The following is a 21,055-nucleotide window of genomic DNA, read 5'->3' as shown; positions in this document are numbered from 1 at the left end:
ATGTCTCAGGTGTAACTTACATGTTTCTTGTACATGAACTACTAATTTGGGAAGTAACTCTTCCCGAACATAGAGACTGACTCACCATCCTTCCTGGCAGTCAGAAAGATCTGTGACATGATGTGACAATTAAAATTAATAAAGTGTACCTGAATCATTATATGCAACTATCTTTGTCCAGTTTCACATTTTGCTTCCTTTCCCAGCAGTACTTGTTTCTTAAAAACAGTGGCAAATGCCATAAGCAGCAGATTTTCAATAATTTATTTCATTTTTTCAAGATGTAATATGCTTGGATTTGAGCAAATCTAAGTAGGTAAGTGCTAAACTTCAGAACAAAGAAGAAGATTGTTCTACCCATCTCTTTCAGCAAACAGAGCAACAGAATTTGTCACCTCACAGATGGCCCAATTCTGGGTAGTACTGAGTAATGGATACTCTGCAGACAATAATGAGTACAGGTAAAAATGAAAGATTATTCTCAGTTGTTACTTGCTCACCCCAGTACAAAAATTTCACTTAGTTGCAGTTTTACCAGGCAACACTATTTTTTTCCCCTCAGGCTTCATACGGCTGATTTCAGAAGAATATATGGCTATGTATATATGTTTCAAATGCAGGGGAACTACTCTGCTTACTTTCCAAGGACCATTTACTAATCTTGCGTTTAGCTAACCAAGCAGTGCAGCAGGGAGTTTATAAAGATTCCCATAATTCTGCCTAGCACACGATCCAAGCACAGAGCTCTTACTGTAAAAGTAGAATTTGTGACTAAAGAGGAAATATACTTGCTGAGCAGCTAGTAGGATATGGATTATGTTAATTGCAGATTAATTTTATACATGGATTTTATTTCAAATTGTGGACATTGTCTCTTCTTATTTTGACAATGTGTGAACAGTCAGATGTGAAACTAGCTGTATAATGTGTCCTAGTTTTTCACAAAGGGAATATAACATTGATGACAACCACAAAATAGTTTGTTCAGGCTATGACATATTTTTCCTATTATTGCTGTATTTCAAAGTGGTCAAATGTGATTTCCAAAGCCAAGATATTATCCTCTTCGCTCTAAGCTAACTTCAGGTCACCCAACGGTTGTAAGGAACTTTGTATTGATTTTACTGATAAAATTCCCAGCTACCTAATTTGGGGCTGCAATGAAATGTGCATAAAAGTAGTCTGAACCTTTCATGGAATTATTGTTCTTAATGGCACTAATTGATAGCAGAAGAGCATGAGTTATGAGTTAAAGGAGTGCATCTCTACTAAGAGACAACAGAGAAGTATATTTTTCAGGCTTTGTTCACATATTTATTCAAGTTTGGTTTTGCACAAAAAAGTCAAGAGGTAAGAGTTAAGTGAGGCTCCGACAGACAATCCAGAATTGTCCAGTTTTATGGTTTTTTCTCCTAGTTCTTCAATCCTTTTATACACTTGGAAGAATTTCCACATAAAAGATGTTTCCTTTTTCTTCAGTGGGACTATTAATGTGTATAAATTGTAACCGGGTCCAGGTATTCTGTATGCTGACAGAATGTTAGGAAATCAAGTCTAATGAGTGGTCAGACGGTGCACCAAAGTAACTCTAGAAATCATAGAAACCGTACTGATTTATAGAAGGCTGTGCTAAGGAGCGTAGGGTTTCCATCTCCAAGGGATCAGAATATAGGCAATGAAATGGAGAAGTGGTTTTCAACCTTTTTGAATTTTGAGACAATCTAAAAATGTTTTTAGTGGAAAAGCATACCGCTGCAATATATTTAAACTTGCAGATGATAAAATAGCTTTTTCAGGGACCACTGACAGGAAGCCCAAGGATCCCCAGGGGTTCACAGGCTATAAGGAAGAAATCACTGAAATTAATAATATCAAATTATCTACCCCGTTCTAACTTTGTTTCATAGGTTTGACATATTGTCTTGAATCTGCCTTATTAATTATCTGGACTTACATTACTATGCTCCTTACATATCTAGAAATGCCAAAAAAACACCGAAAAATAATTTTTTTGGAATTTCATTACATTTCATCTAAGAAAAATGATATTTTATGAAGAAAATAAAAAGTAAAAAAACAATGATTCCATTCACATACAACGTGTCAGTAATTTATAACCAATTTATCAATGACCATGCAGCTGCATTCACTGTAGTTTAAAAAAAAAAAGCTCATATAATGCTCACATAGTCTCTGAAAGCACAGCATCTTAATAAAGGAAGAGGAAGCCACCAGAGTAATTAGAAAGGTATATTGTAGTGCATATAATGGCAGAAGGATGTTTGTATTATAGTCCAACACATCATTAAGGATACAATTGTTATTTAATGTAGCACAATCATCTTTCTACTCTTCATGAAATCCACTTAAGTAATTACTTTTCTTAGCTCATTGGCTCTATGAACTGACAGTTTAGCAAAGTGCTATGTCTAAAGAAATACTGAATCTCCATTTTTATAATACCCTACCTTTTTAGCTTGACTGTTTACTTGGACTGTTGCTGCTTACCTGAAATGGCCATGTTCTCATTTGAAAAACTGATGAGGAAGGTGGGGAGGAGAGGGGAAAACTGGAATGGGGAGGAGAGAGAGGAAAGAAATTCCAAAAGCTTGCAGGGCTGTCTTAAAATATGTAAATATTAAATGAAAAGCCCCATTTCCTTTTTCTCTATAGTGTACCCTTTTCCCCCCAATCTTATCTTTGAAACATATATACATAAACATATGCCAAATTAATTGCTTGTACAATGTTTAATCATTTTTATTTCAGCAGAACAGTAGCTCAGTAATGCAGCACCTTGAGTTGTTTCTAAGCTGTTTTTAGGAGGAATAGTTTTACAAAGAACAGTTTTCAAGATTTAGGAGACTACTGTCCTATGAAAGTTAGTGATGATTATTTTACCTTATAAACCTATTATAAGAATTATTTACCTTATAATCTTTTTGCACTTATGAATGCAATAATATAGGGGAGCAAACATCATTTATATACTCAAAGCTCATTCGTTTTTTTTGCTGCCATGCATATTTTAATATAACGTTCAAGACCATTCTGCAGGGCAAGCCCAACGTTTAGCAGACACAGCACTGAAGTGCAACATTTAAATTGCCCAACAGGATGCTTCCTTTTTTTTTTTTTTTTATCCTCATTTTAAACTTTAAGCTCTCTTTCAAAGGAGGTTGTTGTCTTCGTGTTTGCTAGCATTACAAGAAGGTAAGTCTGAAATACCTTTATCTTATTTGGTAGATCTATGTTTGATGCTCTTTGTTTGAATAGAAGTGTCATCTGTATTTTGCCTTATTATATAAAAAAGTTTCAGAATTTAATTAAGGGTCAAGTACCCGCTGTAGATAAATGCAAGAGCTAGAGCATATTTCTGATCTCTCTGAAGACTGCAATCATGAAAATTATTATCATTGAGTAAAACTGGTCTCAATGATGGTGACTGGGAGATGGAATCTGTTAGTCAGCCATAATTTACATAATAATGGGTTCTGAGTTTTCATCAGCACCTTTTGTTTTTACAGTGCTTACTGCTACAGTAAATTGTCAAAATGTCATTCCTATCCAATCAGCCAGAAAATATCAACAGTAAACAAGGCACAAGAAGAAACTCTCTGATTTAAACTACGGTGGAGAAAATAGTAAAACAGGACACTGGAATAGTTGTAGCAGTCTTATTTTCTTATTTTCAACAACACTGCTGAACAACTTATGAAAAATTTCTTTTTAATGAAGCAAAGCCACAGAGAGGAGTGATGCCATTAAAAGAATCCCAGCAAACAGATAACTGGTTGATTTACATTATGCTTGCCATTACCTGTTGTTTCCTCTTCCATGGGGCAATATATTTCACTCCTCCAGTCAAAATAGGATCAGCTGGAAAATTACTACAGTCTGGGTAGCCTCAGATATACAAGTGCCCAAAAGCAACTTAATCAAGGAAAACACCGAGTCCTAATGAAAATGCTAACCCAGATAAGTCTATCTTCTTTCTCTCTAGCAAACACATAAAGCCTGATAGTATTTAGGTTGAAATTAATTCGGCGTAACTTTCTGCCACTCTCTGAAATTCACAGAAGTGCAAAGAGAGGAGGAGCATGAATAAGTCACAGTGTAGGCTTTATAGCCATCATACTTATATACTATACTCTAATTAAAAGATTCACATTGTGTTTGAAATAAAAGTGAATAAAGTGGCATCCTGCCAAGGAGAACCAGAAACCACCCTTGTGCGGAACCGAAATAACTTGGCTCAAGTAGTACTTAATTTATTTTCAGAAAATGACAACTTGTATAAATGTATCTTTAAAACAGAGAGGCAAAAGCTTTAAAAAAATGTCTTTGCGTTGTGGTTCATAAGGTTGACACTGTCACTGCTTGCATATGAACAGAACAAAACCTGATAAATGTTCCTTGAGGAGGGCTTCTAGCACTGTGTTAAAAATCTTCAAAAGATGTGATCACATAGTTGAGTCACCACAGAAAAGACTCACAGTACCTTCTTTTGGAAATGAATAAGAGTTTTAAAATCTATTGAAATGAAGTGTTGACATAAGGAAATATTTTGTAGAGCTTTCAGGTTTCTTTACCATTCACTTTATTTTACTTGGCTACTTTTAATTTTTTTTTCCACTACTCTTTGAAAATCCTGCATTGTCCAAGCCCTTTCGATTAAGCAGCTTGGCTGAATGAAAGCACTGTGATGAGGTGGCGGTGCATCAATAAACAGGGTGCCTCTCAAAGCAGGACAGAATGCTGAGAAATAGGGCTGATCAGCGGTAATTACTCTGACACTTCATGCAGTACAGGGAATTAACTCCTAGGACTTTGGGCCGAATGGAGAAGTAGTAGTTGATGTTCCACATTGTGAATGCCTCAGTGCCTGAACCCATTATGAGTTTAATCGGAGATGGGAATTCACTATATACAGGCCTTTTTTCTTTCCTTCCCCCCACCCCCAGCTAGGAATGTGAAGCAGAGTGCAGAAAATAGAAATAATTCGGGGTGCTGAGCAGGCTGCATTTCTGTTTTTTTGCTAAGGTCTTTGCATTAATTTTTCATTAAATTACAAATAATTCAATACAGGGATGCCCATAACAAGTATATTTATGGGAATGCACCGATTATGTTGAGGAAGACACCCATATGCCAAGTTAAGGAAGTGGAATCGCTCTAAGGCAGACCTGCAGAAACTAAGGTACACAAAAACACATAGCAGGAGGGGAAATACAGCTAAAAAGGCAACTAGTTAGCAGCTGCCACTATGACCTTTAACTGCATCCATGGTAACTGGGCTAAAGATGGAGTTCCATTTTATTATTCTCACACCCACAATGTTAAGCCTATGAATCCCATTGCAATTTAATGGCTGAAATCAGAAGGCAGATCTGTGTTCATTGGACCAGTGCCGACATCCTCTTAGCTAATGAGTGCAATAAACATTTTCATGCCAGGAAACCAATGCAAGTGGAAATATTATGCCATGCAGAAATCTATCCCCCAAACACAAAGAAATGGTCAGTGAAGTCAGTCCTTTATGTTCATTTGCATATACTGTAATTTTTCAGGGTTTAGACCACTTGTCTTTAAAGCGGGAAGATATTTATCTCATATATTCTTTAATACTGTGGCATGTAATAACATTCAATTTATATTAGGAATCATGGGAAGAATTACGTATTCCAGAGCTAATGACTGTAGCTGCCTCTAATTATTTTCCTAAAGGAATGTTATGTTTTTAAAAACTATTTTTGCTTTCATGCGCCTAAAATGTATTTCATCCATTTGCAGGCTATGTTCAGTACCACCAGCTGAGCAAAAGACAGTAAACCAGCAAACTCTTTCAACAAGAAAGAGGGCTTTGTTCTAACTTTTGTTGCTATTGTAATGTGACTCATTCAGTTATTCTTAAGCATCAGTGACAACAATGTCATATCTTTGTCATGTGAGCTGAAAGCAAGGCATATATCATCCTTATTTGGGCTCAAGAACCAGAGCAACAACAACAGTAGCTAAAAGGATCTGTGCTGGATGCGACTTTGAAATCTCAAGCACTTTCACCTCTCAAATTCTGTGGTAACCTGTAAAATTGAAAGTGAGAGGTATGGAGTGGAGCTAAGAATTTATTTGTAAGCCTTTACCTGGAAAAAACAGAAGCAATGAGGAGTAACTATAATTATTTTAAAAATCATAAGTATAGCAATTTAGCCACATTGAGCCATTGAGTCATTTGTCCGTCTTACCTCCCAGCTTCCCCTAAAGAAGGAGAATCATTCTAATAACAAAACAGACCAGGGTGAAGAAGAAAACTCTGAATGCATAAATGTGCAGCTGGGAAATGAAGGTCACCAAAATCTCCTTGAACTCTTGGGTAAACCCACCGTATTTGCTTCAAAGTAGTGCAGTCAAAGACATAAAACTGCATTAGTACACTCATAAAGAGTGTTATGTGAAATATCCCTGCCTCTCACAGTCAACTTCCTCTTCTATCTTAAAATACCCAGAATTTTATTTTTGTTAAAATGTTAGCATGGCATAAGGAGAGAGGGCTTAATGACTTCCCTTGACAAGAACTACATGTATTTTTTTTCATATGGAATACTGCCAAATATCCTTTGTAATAAAAAGCTTGAACTATTTTGCTAACAGAAGCCGCTTGTTCTGGTAACTGTAAAGGTCAGACAGAAAATAATTTTGGTGTTTCTTATCTTTTAAAATAATGTCACTTTTTATCATTACGGTAACATTTTTGGACAACAAAGAAAAGAGAAAACAGTAGATATGATACCCCAGACCACCAGGTACACTATTTCTTAAAAGACATTAGGTTAAAAAAGCTGTTAGCCAATTATACCAAAGACTGGAAATGTCACAAAAGCCAATGAAATCTCCCTGGTAACATTCAGAAATAATATGCTTTGGATCATACTGTATATTAAATGACAACTGTCAATTTAAAAAAGAAGTCCTCCAAAATCTTTGATGTATGACAATTTAGAAGTTGAAACACACTGTTCTTACCATTTAATATCTTTGAGATAAAAAGCTTTTGACATGTTAACTAATGTGAAGGAATAAGTGCTCCTCTCATTTCCCTAACACAGTACTGGACTGCACTGAGTATCTTTTTGTGATAAGTGTCATAAGAAGCAAGGTGGTATGCAACCATTTTATTTAGTTAAGTATATGCACTTATATTACATTACATAACAATAGAGACAGGTGAAATTTTTCTATCCTAAATATTGTTCTTTGGTACAGGCAGTACTTATTTCAGTTAAAATGGGCATTTGAACAGGCACTGATTGTCAATATTATCTAATCCACTCTTCTGTCTGGGGCTGCAGTAGAGCATGATTCAGAGGAAGCTGTCAAAGGTCTTTGAACTGCATGTTAGCTGTCTTTTTATTGTTCTGTTTGTTTTCTCCACAAAATGGAAATCATCTCTTAAGGCACCTGGACTAGGTGGCTCCCAAGTAACTGTGGGAATCTCCCTGGGACAGTGCTGGGAGGCAATGCTGGGCAGGTCACTTCAGCCAGGCTCCCAGAGTCACTGATCTTGCAGGATGCTTCCTCCTACCCCAGGAGTGCATCTCAGCAGTTAATGCAGTGGCTCAAATCTGTGTGCCTTCTACAGAGTCCCAATTGGAAGTCTCCCATTTTCAGGAGAATCTGAAGTTGAATCCTATCAGGTATAAACTCTTCTCATGCCACTGAGGAAATGGAGCTCAGTAATGACACTCAGATAAGCCTGACCCTGGGTAAAAGGAGGTGTTAGAAAGTCTAAGCCACAGGTGATCAAATAATACAAAAGTGATCCAGCAAAGACATTTAAGGTATGAATTCTGAGTTGTCTAAATAAACACCCTTTAAAAGTGGAGATTATGTAGCTAAATAAATAGGAAGCTTCTAGGTATGTTGGCTGACTTTAATGAATTGCGAGTGTGTGTGCTAATTGTTAGGCACAGCATGGATGCGGTTTTGTGGTCCTGAAAATATGACGCTGAAAGTCTACACTGCTTAGTGGTTGGCAGACTATGTTTGAAGGTGATTCAAGACAAATCTGCGCCCCAAAAAAAGGAAAAGTCATAAGTAGTGTAGACCTCACCATGTAACACTGGGTTCTGGGGAAAAGATTTGTTTCTGAACCTCTTTTAGTTACTGGTATAGACACAGACCAGGAACACCGCTGTATATTGCTTCAGATCACCTCCAGACATTTCTCAATTATTTTGCTGAAAAGCAAACCACAAGTTAACCATACCACAACTGGGAACCTTTATGGGCAAAATCAGTAAGTCTTTATACTTATACTGTATTCACCAGAATAAAATGAAATAGCAGATGAAAGGATGGTAGCGCAGTTGTGAGGAAGGTAATAAACATGACTGTCTGGGAAATCTTTCTGACCCCAAAAGAAAGAGCAAAAGACAGAGAACACTCTTGTTGAAACTTTGGCTGCACAGTATGTCTGAAGATGAAGGTTTTGCTTTTGTGGAACACGGGCATTGGGACGTCATTCTGCTAGACCAGTGAGCTGCACTGACCAAGGGGGATCCAGCTCACGGTCAGGGTAGATACCCTGGTAGATACCCTGGATACTTTGGTTGGAGTAGATGTATGATACGAAATGGCATAACTAATTGAAGATTTTGTGTTGACAAATGTAATATGGACCTAAGCTTTGTATACCCCATTAGAACCCATAAAACACGGGAAATTAATATAAGCGTCTGGAGGAACCAAGCAGAAATGTATGACAAACACAGCTATAAACAGGATGGCATTCTTAATTTTTGCCAAAGAAAATAATCTACATATATTGCAGAACTTTCAGAAAGCTGAAGGCAAAAAATTGCTCAGTATGATATTGAATGTGCCAATTTTATAAACATTTATAGGTTGAATCTGATAAAGTAAAATTATACGTTTAGGTATGTTTTATGGATAATTGATTTTTTGTTCTTTGGTAATGAATATATTTAATTTCAGGTAAATAAGAACAGGTGCATTTTTTCTTTATATTTTCAGAATATAAAAGTACAACGTTTTAGACAGCATTTGGATTTGCTCTTAATAGCCAAATATGTATCTTGGTACTTAGAAAATGTGGTGAAACTTCAGAATTTATTCAGTAAAATCACTTTTATCTCAGTGCTTGCACCATTTTCTATGAGACAAGTGAACAGGAACCTTATTTGCAGTCAAGAAGAGGGAGATCTAAACTTTCCTTCCCCAGCTCATGGGTAACTGATATATATACATATATATGTATATGTTAAAGAAAGCAGACTCATTTATGGTTTTGGCATGACATTTAGATCCTGCCATACCTGGTTGCCTTACAGCTGTTGATCCAGTTCATCCCAAATTCTGCAATACTTTTACATGCATCAAAATGAATGCCTTTAGGCGACTTAATCATTCAAGGTAAAAAAAAGTTCAGGCCTACTGGTATCGTGTAAAGCTAATGAAGATGATTCCCCATTAGTAATCAAAGAGGGTGTTGAACAACAAATACAAGTGATTAACATTCTGAAATCTGCAGTACTAGATAACCAGCATTTAAGAATACCTATGAGCAGCTGGAGAAATGTTCAGCACATTGGTGATAATTCTGGACGAGTCCTAACATATAAGAATTGCTATAGAAGGTGACGAGACAATATTACTTTCAGACCCCTTTCCGTGCTGCTACTCTTATGCAAAACAATGCAAAGCTAACATGGGATGCTTCTCCTCTGATTTCACAAGAACTAGTACCAGAGGAATAATTGCAAATGTTTGTCAACAGCCCAGAAGTGAGCATAAAATTACCCCTGGAAGAATTTATGGATAAGTCAGTGGTAAAAAACAAAGAGAACTCTGTGGAGGTAGAAAAGAATGCTTAGTAAACTAAGTTATTAGAAATAGGATACTTTTGATACAGTCCAATCCTTAGTTACATTTCTAGAAGTGAGGATGAAAACCACAGAATGACTGAAAACAGTGGCTTAAAGTACATAGAAATCATGTAGCAACCAAATTCATTCATAAGCAACCAAACAATAGTTCAGAATGGGATGATGTAGAAAATCCCCAGCATGATTTCTGAATGGTCACTGAGGGAGCAGGAGAGTTGATCTTTCTGTTGTAATTTGGGGAGGACAATGCTGGAGCATTGCATCAAATCTGCAGTCCTCACTTTCTGAAAGACTCAATGAAGCTACTGGAAACAGTAGACAGGATACACAGAAATGTTTCAAAAATGGGAAAAAATGCCTTCTGTTGAGAAATTTGGTTCTTTCTGTTTATGAAGCAGAAGATTGAGAGGTGACTTGCTTATGGCATATATACCTTCTCAGGCAGAAAATAATGGATATGAAAGGACTCTGTAATCTAGTGGAGGGAGGCATAATAAGAACCAAAGGCTGGAGCCTGAAGCCAGATGAATTCAAATTGGAAATAAGGCACACACTTTTAATGTTGATAGCTATTAGCTATCAGAACACATTATAGAGGGAAGTGGTGGATTTTCCATCTCCTGAGATCTTCAAATCAAGATTAGATAACTCTCAGGAAGATATACTTTAGCTGCAGAGAAACTATTTGGCTCAAGGTAGGGAAAACTGTGTGAAAGATAAGTGCCTGTGATCAAGAAGAGTTCCTCTTTGCTTCTTGCACTATGAAATTTTTGAAAACCTGCAGTATGTAGCTGGGAGTTAATCTGAGTCTTCCACCCCAGATTTAGTCCAATCAGATTACTGGTGCATTGAAGCGAAATTCATACCCCATCCCTCACTCTTTTATATTCCTTTGCAGGGTTTACCCAGAGGGAAGTCAGATTTATTGCTGTTTGCTTTCCTTCAGTATGCTGCTAAGGCAATGCTGCTACATGTTAGAGAAATTAATGGAAAAGATCTGCAACCACTGTTTAGACTTTCATTCACGCTTCATTTCCAGAGGAGCTCAAAAGAGATATCACTGTCTCTGGCATGTACATATAGGATTGTAGCATGGCAAAACGCAGAAATGTTGTGTTAACTATAACACCTATTAACTTTATTAATCATATGACTTTGTATTTGCAGTATTCACTCCCGAGCCACTGCAATTACTGGAAAATCTTTGCTTCATATGTGAGCAAAGGCATCAAAGAGAACAGTTTTGTAATCTGTGGCATCCACAGATAGGTACAGAGAAGTTGGAAATTCATCATTATGTTAAACGACATCCTTTGTTAAAGGGTGCTGTGTAGTCCAGGTAGGGGAAAAAACAGGGAAATATTTTGTCTCATCCTGGTCTCCTATATCAGAAAACTGGTGTAAATAATTTGGTTGCAGGGCTTGTATTTCAAAAGACCACAGACTAGTGGTGACACTAACAAGAAAAGTGAGCAGTACTGCAGAATCTCACAGTTTTGGTAATATGGCATGCACTTATTTATCTCAGATTTTGGCTTGAAATTGCTGGCTTCAAGACTGATTTTGTGATGGTGAGGGGAATAGAAAAAGGATGTGTAAGGCAATGTAGGTAGGAAAAAAATGAAGATAAAAAGATTGGTTTAACAGAGAAAAAAGGGAGAACAAAAAGTCATCATATATTTGGAAACAAATAAAATGAACAGGTTTATGAATAACAACTCTATGAACTCTTAAGGCATAAGTAATTTTGTTTAACTTGAGCTGTCAATGTCTGAAGTTGTCACCATAGATTCCCTCTAATGCCAATGGAGAGAAAGAGATGCTTTTAAAACATGATTCAGCTAACCTATTTTAGCCATCTACTTCAGGATGAGATGAATCATACCCTAAAAGTGCCCATTTCTCTCCACTGATTATGGAAAGAATCCAAGGTGACAACTTCAGAAGCAGATGTCTCAGTTATAGATTTTTGTACTTTGTTGAATGAATCCCACTATTAGTGCCTGTAGATTCTGACATAGCGTGACTTTTTTCCATAATTTCTTATTGAAAAAACAGCTAGTATGGAAAAAGAGAGGAGATGCACATACATTTGTATTGGGTGCAATTTACTGTAGAATGGCTGGAAAATTGACATTATGTGTGTCAAGTGTTGACATTTTGATGAAAAAAATCAACCCTCAAAATAATTCACTTGAGAGAGAAAATATTTCTCTGTGGAAATACTGACATGTGGCCTCATGTCAGTGACAGGTCAGTACTTCAGGCTTCCAACCTTCACTATAGGACGGTGCTTCTGCCTGGACTACATATTCCAGGATTCATCCTGATTCCTTCTGCTGGTCATCCTGGTTGTGCTGCTTGGGATGCTCATTTTAATGATACATCACAAGAGATAAATCCAGCTAAGCAGCAAAAACCACGCAGGAGAGATTGGAAGCACGAAGTAGTGAATTTACAAGTTCTGCAAGGTGGCACACTTTTAACCAAAGTACGTAGAGTTCTGATACAATGATACCAAGTTAATGTTTTAAACAAGCACATGGCATTTTTTAAAAAGAAATAAATTGGTTTAGAATCAATAACCTGACTTCTCAACATCCAGAGTGACTATTCAGTCTTAAAAGAAAGCTGAATTATGGTTGTACACTTATTCCTTTTTTTGCTACTGTATTTCAAGGCTCTTTATAAAATTCTAAGTCCCCTTTGATAGACTTATGGTCATATTCTACATTTTTGTGTTCCTGTTCCCTTTCCCTTTTCCTTCTCTTTTCCCTTTCCCTTCCTGTTATTTTTTTGTGCTTCTTCTCTCAGCCTTTTATTTTCTCCCTTTCTCTCTTGTTGAGGAACTGTGCATGGTGCTAATAAACTTACTATTCCTTTTACCAATGTGTACTTAGTAAAGAGTACTTCCCAGTACAGAGAAGAGCACAGAAAACCACAAACAAATTAGATCTGTTTGACAGGTTATCAAATCAAACTTAAGTGCAAAGATATGCATAAGTTAAGTTCAGAAATATCTTTGAAGATAAATCTTATGCATAACATTTCTAGAGATAACATCATGTTCAACTTACAGAGGCTGCATTACTCATGTGCATAAAATAGTAACCTTCGTGAATGGTTGAAACAAGTTTTGCTCTTCAAGAAGCCAGAGATTATGACTCCTGATTCCAGCTGGAGGGAATTGAAAGGTAGAAAACTTAATTTCAGTGTTTCCTTTAAAAGAAAATCTCCCTTTTGAAAAGAAGAGCAAAGGCTGAACAGCCTCTGAGGTTTTGAGTTTCCTTCAGAGAGCTCTGCTGATGTTCCATTATTTGACAATAAAACTTAGGTGGAGAAATAGGCTGCTCTTAGTTTTATTTGGAATTTAAAGTCAACTGCTTATAACAGTATATGCTATGATGCAAATAAAAAATATACTTTAATGATACACGCTACACACAACCAAAAGCTCTAATGACATAGTCAAGAACTCAAAAAAATTTGCCTTTTAAATATGCATAATGTTTTGCATTTGATTATGTATTCACATATTATTTATTTTCACAGATGTCACCTTGCATTTTCCCAAACCTTGATGCCCTCTAAATTCCAATCTGCCACAGCTTTCTCAGTTCAATGTCTTCCTCACAGGTGGTCCTTTAACCCAGCTCCATTTTGACTCACTGTCCTTTGTCAATTCAGCATGAGATTCACTGTCCACAGTAAAAGTGTGATCTCAGAATTTTCAGTTGGGCTTAGACATCCTTAAGCTGTCCTGATCTCTGTTCTACCCATGAAGATCCCCATCTGGCTTTTTTTTTACACCTTTTCTGTGCTGGTTTTACTGGCTATGCCCGTTGCCTGCCTCCCTATCTCAGAAAGTAAAGGCTTCCTATTTCCTAAATATCCACCCTAGTTTACTGCTCAGTGGGAAGTGTATGTGTGTGGTATGTTGAGGGAATGATTATTCTCCTGTATGTGGCTGAATCCAGATACTGTGTTCAGTTTTAGGAACCCAAAGCAAGAAAGACATAAATCAGTATAATCCAAGGGCTAACAGCCCCTACAAAGAATGAACACCTGTGGCGGCTGGGTTTTGTTCAGCCTGGAGAGGTGGCTGCAGGGTGACCTCACAGCCACCTTTCAACATTTATGAGTAGGCTCCTCAGATGGCAGAGATAAGTCTATCACTGAGGTGCATGGCTAGAGAACAAGAGATAATGGCCTTAGCTGGACAGGGAGAGGTTCTGACTGGATGTAAGAAAAAACATTTTTAACTGAAGATAATAAAGTACTAGAGTAGGTTGCCCAGAAAGGTCATGGAATCCAACCTTAGAGGTTTTCAAGACCTGACAAGACAAAGTCCTGAGCAGCCTGGCTTCTGAATTTGATGTTGAACTTGTTCTTAGTAGAAGGTTGAACCAGAGACCTCCTGAAGACCCTTTCAACCTACATGTGTCTGTAATACTGTGAAACCTCTGTTGAAAATATTTTCCCAAAAGTTCCTCACTTGTCCAAGCTAGAATGGGTTTGGATTTATATCAGTCCTGTGAATCCTTTTAAAACTTCAAGCCTTTGCTCTCAGGCACAGAATACTTGGAACTCTTCAAAGGAAAGACTGCCAGAATTTTTTCAGTATATACTAAACAAGGCTATCTCCCTGGACTCTTCGTTGGATACTACTGAGTAGTTTTGTCTAGAATATTTGAAGAAAGAAAAAATGAAGTCTGAGGCAAGGTGAATGTAGAAAAGAAGTCTGAGTCTCAGACTCTTGCTGGTCTACCAATAGTGCTACCAAAGTTGCTGCTGATCCATCATGACTACAGTGAAAGCTCAGCTCCCCATACCACCAGCTAAACATCACAGGTTGAAAACCAGGCAATTTTCCAGATACTAATTCTTTTTTAGTGGGAATTCCTTGCTTTGGCAAATAAAAAGGTAAACCAGAATAAAGCCTATTTTATCATCTGTTTTTAATGCACTATATTGTGTTTGAGTTGTATGGAATTAATAATTCAGTGTATTGGCCAGTTTAAAAAAATTATGCCTGGTATCAGCTGTAATGTTATAACAGTATTTTTCCCCTCCCTCCATGCCCCTCATCCCCCTCCCCCCCCTGCAAAATTTATTGCTGACCTACTGTATGGTGTTCCTCTGAGATTCCTGAAGTATTTCCAAATATGCATGACTTAGCTAAGAGATGATTGCTGACATCTAGCAAAGTTAATCAAAAATGAAAACAATGCTACTTCTACAAGTAAAGGTACAGGACAGCCACCAACACAAAAATAAAATAGAGTGCATTTTGTCATATTTTATGGTGAAGAAAGTGGAAGATAGAGCAATATCTACTGCTCTTCAGCTTGGAAGCTAGGGGTTTCTTGTGAAAAAAAGTCTAATAAAAAAGTTGGGCTGCAGAGAAAATTAAACTCTAACACAATGGGAAGTATCTCTAAAGTGGAATACACAGAGAAAAGAAAAGGTGAAATATAATATCCTAAAAGAATATTTTCATAAATGAAACCCATCAGTATAGATAGTTGTCTGCTTGTGTTTGAATGGTTATCGAAGACAGAGTGTTGATTAAACTCATAAATTATAAGTGAACTTTATATATGGAAGATCTTTTGGGACTTAAGAAACTATGTGCACTCTAAGCCTGACAGCTGATGTCAACATCTTCATTCCATATTTTCTGAAGAAGCCAAGAAAAAGACAACCAGTTTGTAAGGTGTTCAGAATGGGCAGACTTACAGCAGAAGAACCCAGATAGATCTACAGATTTATGTGCACTAATTTTCAGGTCTGGAATAGGAACCGGACTTCCTTGTATTAGAAGGGGCAAGTGAGAAATGGCTGTAAGGTCCTGAAAAGAGGAATGAAAATTGGTAAAACTACCTTCAGAAAATCTGCAGGATTTTTGCAAACTTCAGGATGCCACATTGCCTCTGTTGTAAGTATTCACCTGAAAAGCACAAAGACTTAATCAGAAAACTATGTTTCTTGTCATTTTAGTCCATTTATATTAGAGAGTTATGTGATGGCTTCTTGTAGATTTTTTTTGTTTGAAATATAACTCAGTAGGATTCTGCTTATCCACACCAATAACTTGCATGTTTCTGACTCACCTCACTTGAGCTTGAAGGGTTATTTCAGGGTAGCAGCTTTCACAGCCCTTCCTCACAGGATATTTCCAGGTGGATATTGACATTAGTTCTTGCAGTCCAGGAGTTTGGGGGCAGACGTAAGTGATGGCAGGCTTTGCCCTGAGCAAATTCTGTTCATGTAACCATCGGCACCACTGCAGCCAGACCACTGTTTCCTGAGGCCTGGATAAAAATATTTCCTCCACCACAATCACTCTAGGGGAATAAAAAAACCCAACAAAACAAAACTGAACTTTCCATATAGACCTTTTATTTTAAACAGCCAATGTTAAATTTCTGCCAAATTCAGAAGGTGTTTTTGATTATGTAGCTTTCAACTACCATGGAATTTATATAGAAAAACTTGTGTTCTTCGGGGAGCCCTGTCACACATCTGCAAAATAAGGTTCTTTTTATGTACCTACACATTAACATTGACATCCACTCCCTCATTTAATTAACAACATTTGAATGTAATTTCCTTTCATGTAGTAATTGTATTTTTTATTCCTAAAATGATCTCTTGTTTTGTAGGGAGATACAATTGGAAAATGTCAAGATTTGTACAGAAAAAGACCCCAGTAACAATAAGGGGTTCCTTTTTACCTCATGATTTTTGAAACCTAAATCTGGCCTTTCCTAGCAAGTTTTGAAAAAAAAATCTGATGTGGGAAATGAGCCTCTAGATTTTGACTTGAGGGGAGAAATTTCTAAATTATTTGTTTCTTTCTTTTAGTGAGTTCAAAGCTAACATGCTGGGTCTGGGAACTCTCATCTCCTTAGGACCCTGGTAGCAACTATAAATAGTTATAGATGTTAATGTAGGTATGCACACTGGAGAATCTAGAGCATGTATTACATGTCCACCAAAGAGTTCAATTCCAAAGACGGAGAAGCTAAAACTGCATTAGTAATGCACCACTTTAACAGCCAGATAAAAGGTATATGGTGGAGGAACGCAGTCCAATGTTCACTACCTATTGAATTTCTTTAATAATGCCAATGACCTCATGAATATTAAAATGATTCCTGGGTTATGTGTCCTTATGTAAGCTATTCCTCTTGTATCCGGTAAATGGTGTCCATGCAGTTATTAAAAAGAAGAAAAGAGAGGAAAGTGAGGTTAGATCACAGGGGGAAAGGTCAACCTCTTGGGAAGGGTTTCAGTATTCTTTGAAGAACCAGGAGATAATGTGTAAATTGTTTGGAGTTTTTTAAATCAGAATTTAAGTGCAAAAAAGGCAATCCTTTAGTTTATGAAACATGTGAGCACAGTAAGAAAATCTTTTAGTGATTTTTGTGGTTTTTTACATTACTGAAAAATTTCTCCAAATTAAATACTTTAACAGGTAGGTGATAACTATTCTCTTATAATAGGCTTAGTCCTTTACAGTAATTTTTCTGGTGATTAAAATATTTATATAATTATCATAGTAAGTGAACTGATGAACTTTGCTGTTGGAAGAAAAATAAACTTTTGAGTAGATTTGGGATAAGATACTTGGACGTTTCTGCAAAAATACCTAATAAAAAGAAATAATTTATTCTGAACATTTTTTCTTTAACTGATGAAATTATTTAATAAATAAGCTTATCTTGGTGTGAGATTTCCTAGAAGCAGAAAGTTCTAAGAGTCATAAGATAACTTTGAAAAATACTCTTTCCAAGAAATTTGGAAAAGTAGCAGGAAGAAAAGACTTGTAACAGACATTTTAAACTACTTTTATGCATCCAAATGAAGAAGTACAAGTTCTGAATGGTTGTATGAGCAATATCAAAATGCATGTTATGCTGGAGGTTCATTTCCATTTCAAATTCTGGCACTTCTTCTAGCATATATTACCTTTCTCTCTCTCACCAGTCCCCAAATTCATTCGCCTCAAAAAGAAGATATTTTGCACTGTTTCCTGAAGAAAAGCACTTTTGGTCAATTAGGTCAGAAGCAGCTTCCATATTTTTGAAACAAAACCTGGGAAAAAAAAATTAAAAGCATCTTACATGTAGTAGTTTATCCCTTTAATACAGCCATTAATATTAAATAAATCCTGCAAATACAGTGTCTTGGTTTTGGAAAATATATTAATTGGGTGTGGGTCAGGAATAAAATCCAGGAACTCACTTTTAATATTTCTTAAATCAAAAGCTTCTTGTTCTTAACAGCTAACCCATTTAGATTTTCCTTCCGCCTCTCCCTTCCACAAGCCAGCTCCTTCAGCTGACTGCTGCGCTCCAGTGCTGTCTGTATATGTTACAAGCAGAGCAATGCATTACAGCCATCCTCATTTATACCTGTTCTGGTGTCAATGTTACTCCCACAAATGGCTGAAAAAATACACAATTTTTCTTAATGCTCAGAGCCAAATTTACTACCGAGTGCCTCTGTAATTTGCAATGAAATGCTGAAGTTTTTTTGGGAATCTGACCAAAGTACCCTTCAAAACCAAAAGAAAATCCTGACACACAGGGTCTTTTTCTGATTTAATATGTTTCCATCTAGATCACAAACATCTAGCAGAAAATAATTATATAAATGCAAAAAAATCAGTTAATTTTATTGAGGATTTTTATTATACATAATTCCTAGGTCCTTTGGTTAGCGGTGTATGTTCCAGACATTGCTGAGCAAAACCAATCTATTTACCGATAAATTAGGAAGCATGTAACATTAGAAGACAAATCTCCTAAAAGCCCAAAACTTCAAATAAGTTTTCTTAAATGTACTCCCATGAATAGACCCACTAAAATCAATGAAGCTACTCATGTGCATAAATTTCAGTTTATGCAAAAGTCCTTGAAGACAGGAGATTTAGCTCTTAATTATTTTAGGTCACTGAAGGAAATGGAGGCCACAGTGTCTCCCAGAACAGGTGACAAATCTGCTTAGAAAGGTAATATGGAAGTGGCATAAGGAAAAGGTGTATAAAGCAGTCTTGTCCAGGAATACATAAGCACACTGATGCTGCCATAGATGATTCAGCTGGGAAAAGACTGATCTAAGTAATTATATTGCAAATTCTTTAGAGGAGATATCCCATACAAATTTTAGAAAATACAGATTAGGGACTCAAGGTAGCTGCTGGATGCATAATTCACTCCAAATAATTTGTTAGACAAACCTCATTTCCTTTTTCTATTTGTGAATTGTACAAGAGCAGTTTACAACCTTCTTAGATTTATTATTCAGAATTATTCCCTGAATGAAGGTGTATCATTTATGAGAACTTCATTGCAAGTGCTTGATATTCAAGGTTTGGCATTCAATATTGTTATGTTGGTTAGTTGGAGCGGAACACATCACACTTTGTGTTTCTCCGAGTGCAAGTAACTCAAAGTCAGATTTTCTATTCTAAATCACCATATTTCAGAATTCAAAAATCACTTTCTATTCCCATTTTGCAGTAATCACAAGACGTCTCACAAACGTTCTGGCTAAAGGCACATTTGTTCAAAATTAAAACATTAGTTTTATGGAATTATTTTGTCCTGTTATGTTCCTATTTATGTCCTATGTCTCTATTTCTCAGCTACAACAAGAAGGTTTATCCTCTAAAAACTAAACTAATGGGGATAATTTTGTCCAGCTGCATAATGCCCCAGCTGGCATATTGTGGAACGTTCCATGCCTTATTCATCAGTCATAATATGTTAAGAATGAAACAGCCAAAAGTGACACAAACAAAGACTTAAACCTTTAGCTGTCTAAAATCAGTGGGAAGAAATTTTTGAGAATGAAGAGATGTTTGAGACTCTTGAGAGTCTTTTCTTGTATGCTCATAAGATGAGGGAGATTTCTATCTTAGTCCTGTTTCTGGAGAACTATTTCTCACATCATGGAACAAACCTTTTTCGTGGTCCTTCTGTTGCTGGAAAATGCTATGATAAATAGAAGATAGTAAAATCATGGTTAAAAAAAAAAAAGAAAAAAAAAAAAAGAGAAAACATCCTGAAATAGTTCCTAACTCCTGTTTTTCTTGAGGAGGAAACAAATAACTAAGGAATCGTAAGTGAGATATATAGAGAAATTACAGTGCTCTTAACACAAGCAATATTTAGTTATTTTTTAGCCCTGGCTTGCAGTCAGTCATCCTAACCATCTGCTCAGAACTGAACTTTTTCTTCTTCTTCAGTGTAGTTGAACTGTATCAACAGAAACAATTTTTTCAGGGAGAGTAAATGTACCGCTAAGAAAAGTTTGATGAAAGACTGAATCTTTGTATTGCTGGAAAGTAAGTCTTCCTGTAACAAGCAGCTAATGTTTGAACACGTCAAAGCAAGCCTTTTAGAACAGGAGATAAGAGCACTTGAATGATTCTTGCAAAGTGGTAACTGGCTAACTGGCCCAAAAGCAAATGTTGTGTACGGTAATTTATTCTGTGAGTTACACTTTCCTCAGACTTGAAAAGATCTTTAACATGACTCAGTACATTGGGTTTGACTCCCACTCTCATTTGGGAGGATTGGGTCTGAAATACAGACCCACTGTACAGGTAAACATTTTATTCCTACAGGCAATATTAGTGGCATAGACAGTGGTAAAATAGTGGTCAGATTTGTATTAGGAGTGGCTTGTAACATAATGTCAATCTGAGATGGGGTGTTTATTCATGGTTTTAATTTCAACTGTGCTGCTAAATGCTACGCTGCAGAAGCTTTAATGTTTAAGCAAATATATTAATCTAAAAGTACTGTTATTGATAAAAATTCTTTGCTTTCAGAATTGGGGAATAACACACAGTCAGAAAGGCTTTATTGCTGGCATAAGTTACAGCTGTGCTAGAGGGGATAGCTACACTAACCTAGTGTCAGTATCTCGGCATGTGGCCTGTTCAAAGTCATTGTTTACGTGGACTTTCTACCATATGGAGTTATCAACATTTTCTTACAGAAATCTCAGTGCTGCTTCGTACTTCCAGAGTGAGAATATAGCAAGACAGACTTTGTTTTCTCTTTTTCTCCTTTGAAAAAACAAAAAAAAAGAGAAAGAAAAAGAGAAAAAACAAGATTAAAAAAAAAGAAAAA

At 36.5% G+C, this 21,055-nt stretch overlaps 1 long non-coding RNA gene across 3 annotated transcripts in view; it reads right to left on the bottom strand.

Moving 5' to 3' along the window:
• LOC108447357 overlaps positions 1–21,055 on the bottom strand; it is a 174,469-nt gene that overhangs the window by 128,555 nt on the left and 24,859 nt on the right. For all 3 annotated transcript variants that reach the window (XR_001862890.1, XR_001862892.1, XR_001862891.1), the window contains 3 exons: positions 17,880–18,005; positions 16,019–16,252; positions 15,789–15,855 (listed from right to left, as the gene is read on the bottom strand). This is a non-coding gene — a long non-coding RNA (uncharacterized LOC108447357). The remainder of the gene's footprint in view (positions 1–15,788; positions 15,856–16,018; positions 16,253–17,879; positions 18,006–21,055) is intronic.

This window comes from Corvus brachyrhynchos, unplaced genomic scaffold (assembly GCF_000691975.1).
Source record: "Corvus brachyrhynchos isolate BGI_N302 unplaced genomic scaffold, ASM69197v1 scaffold83, whole genome shotgun sequence".
In the NCBI taxonomy this organism is placed as follows: Eukaryota; Metazoa; Chordata; class Aves; order Passeriformes; family Corvidae; genus Corvus; species Corvus brachyrhynchos.
Note: the sequence above shows the minus strand (reverse complement) of the source record. Positions and strands in the feature narration are given on the sequence as shown.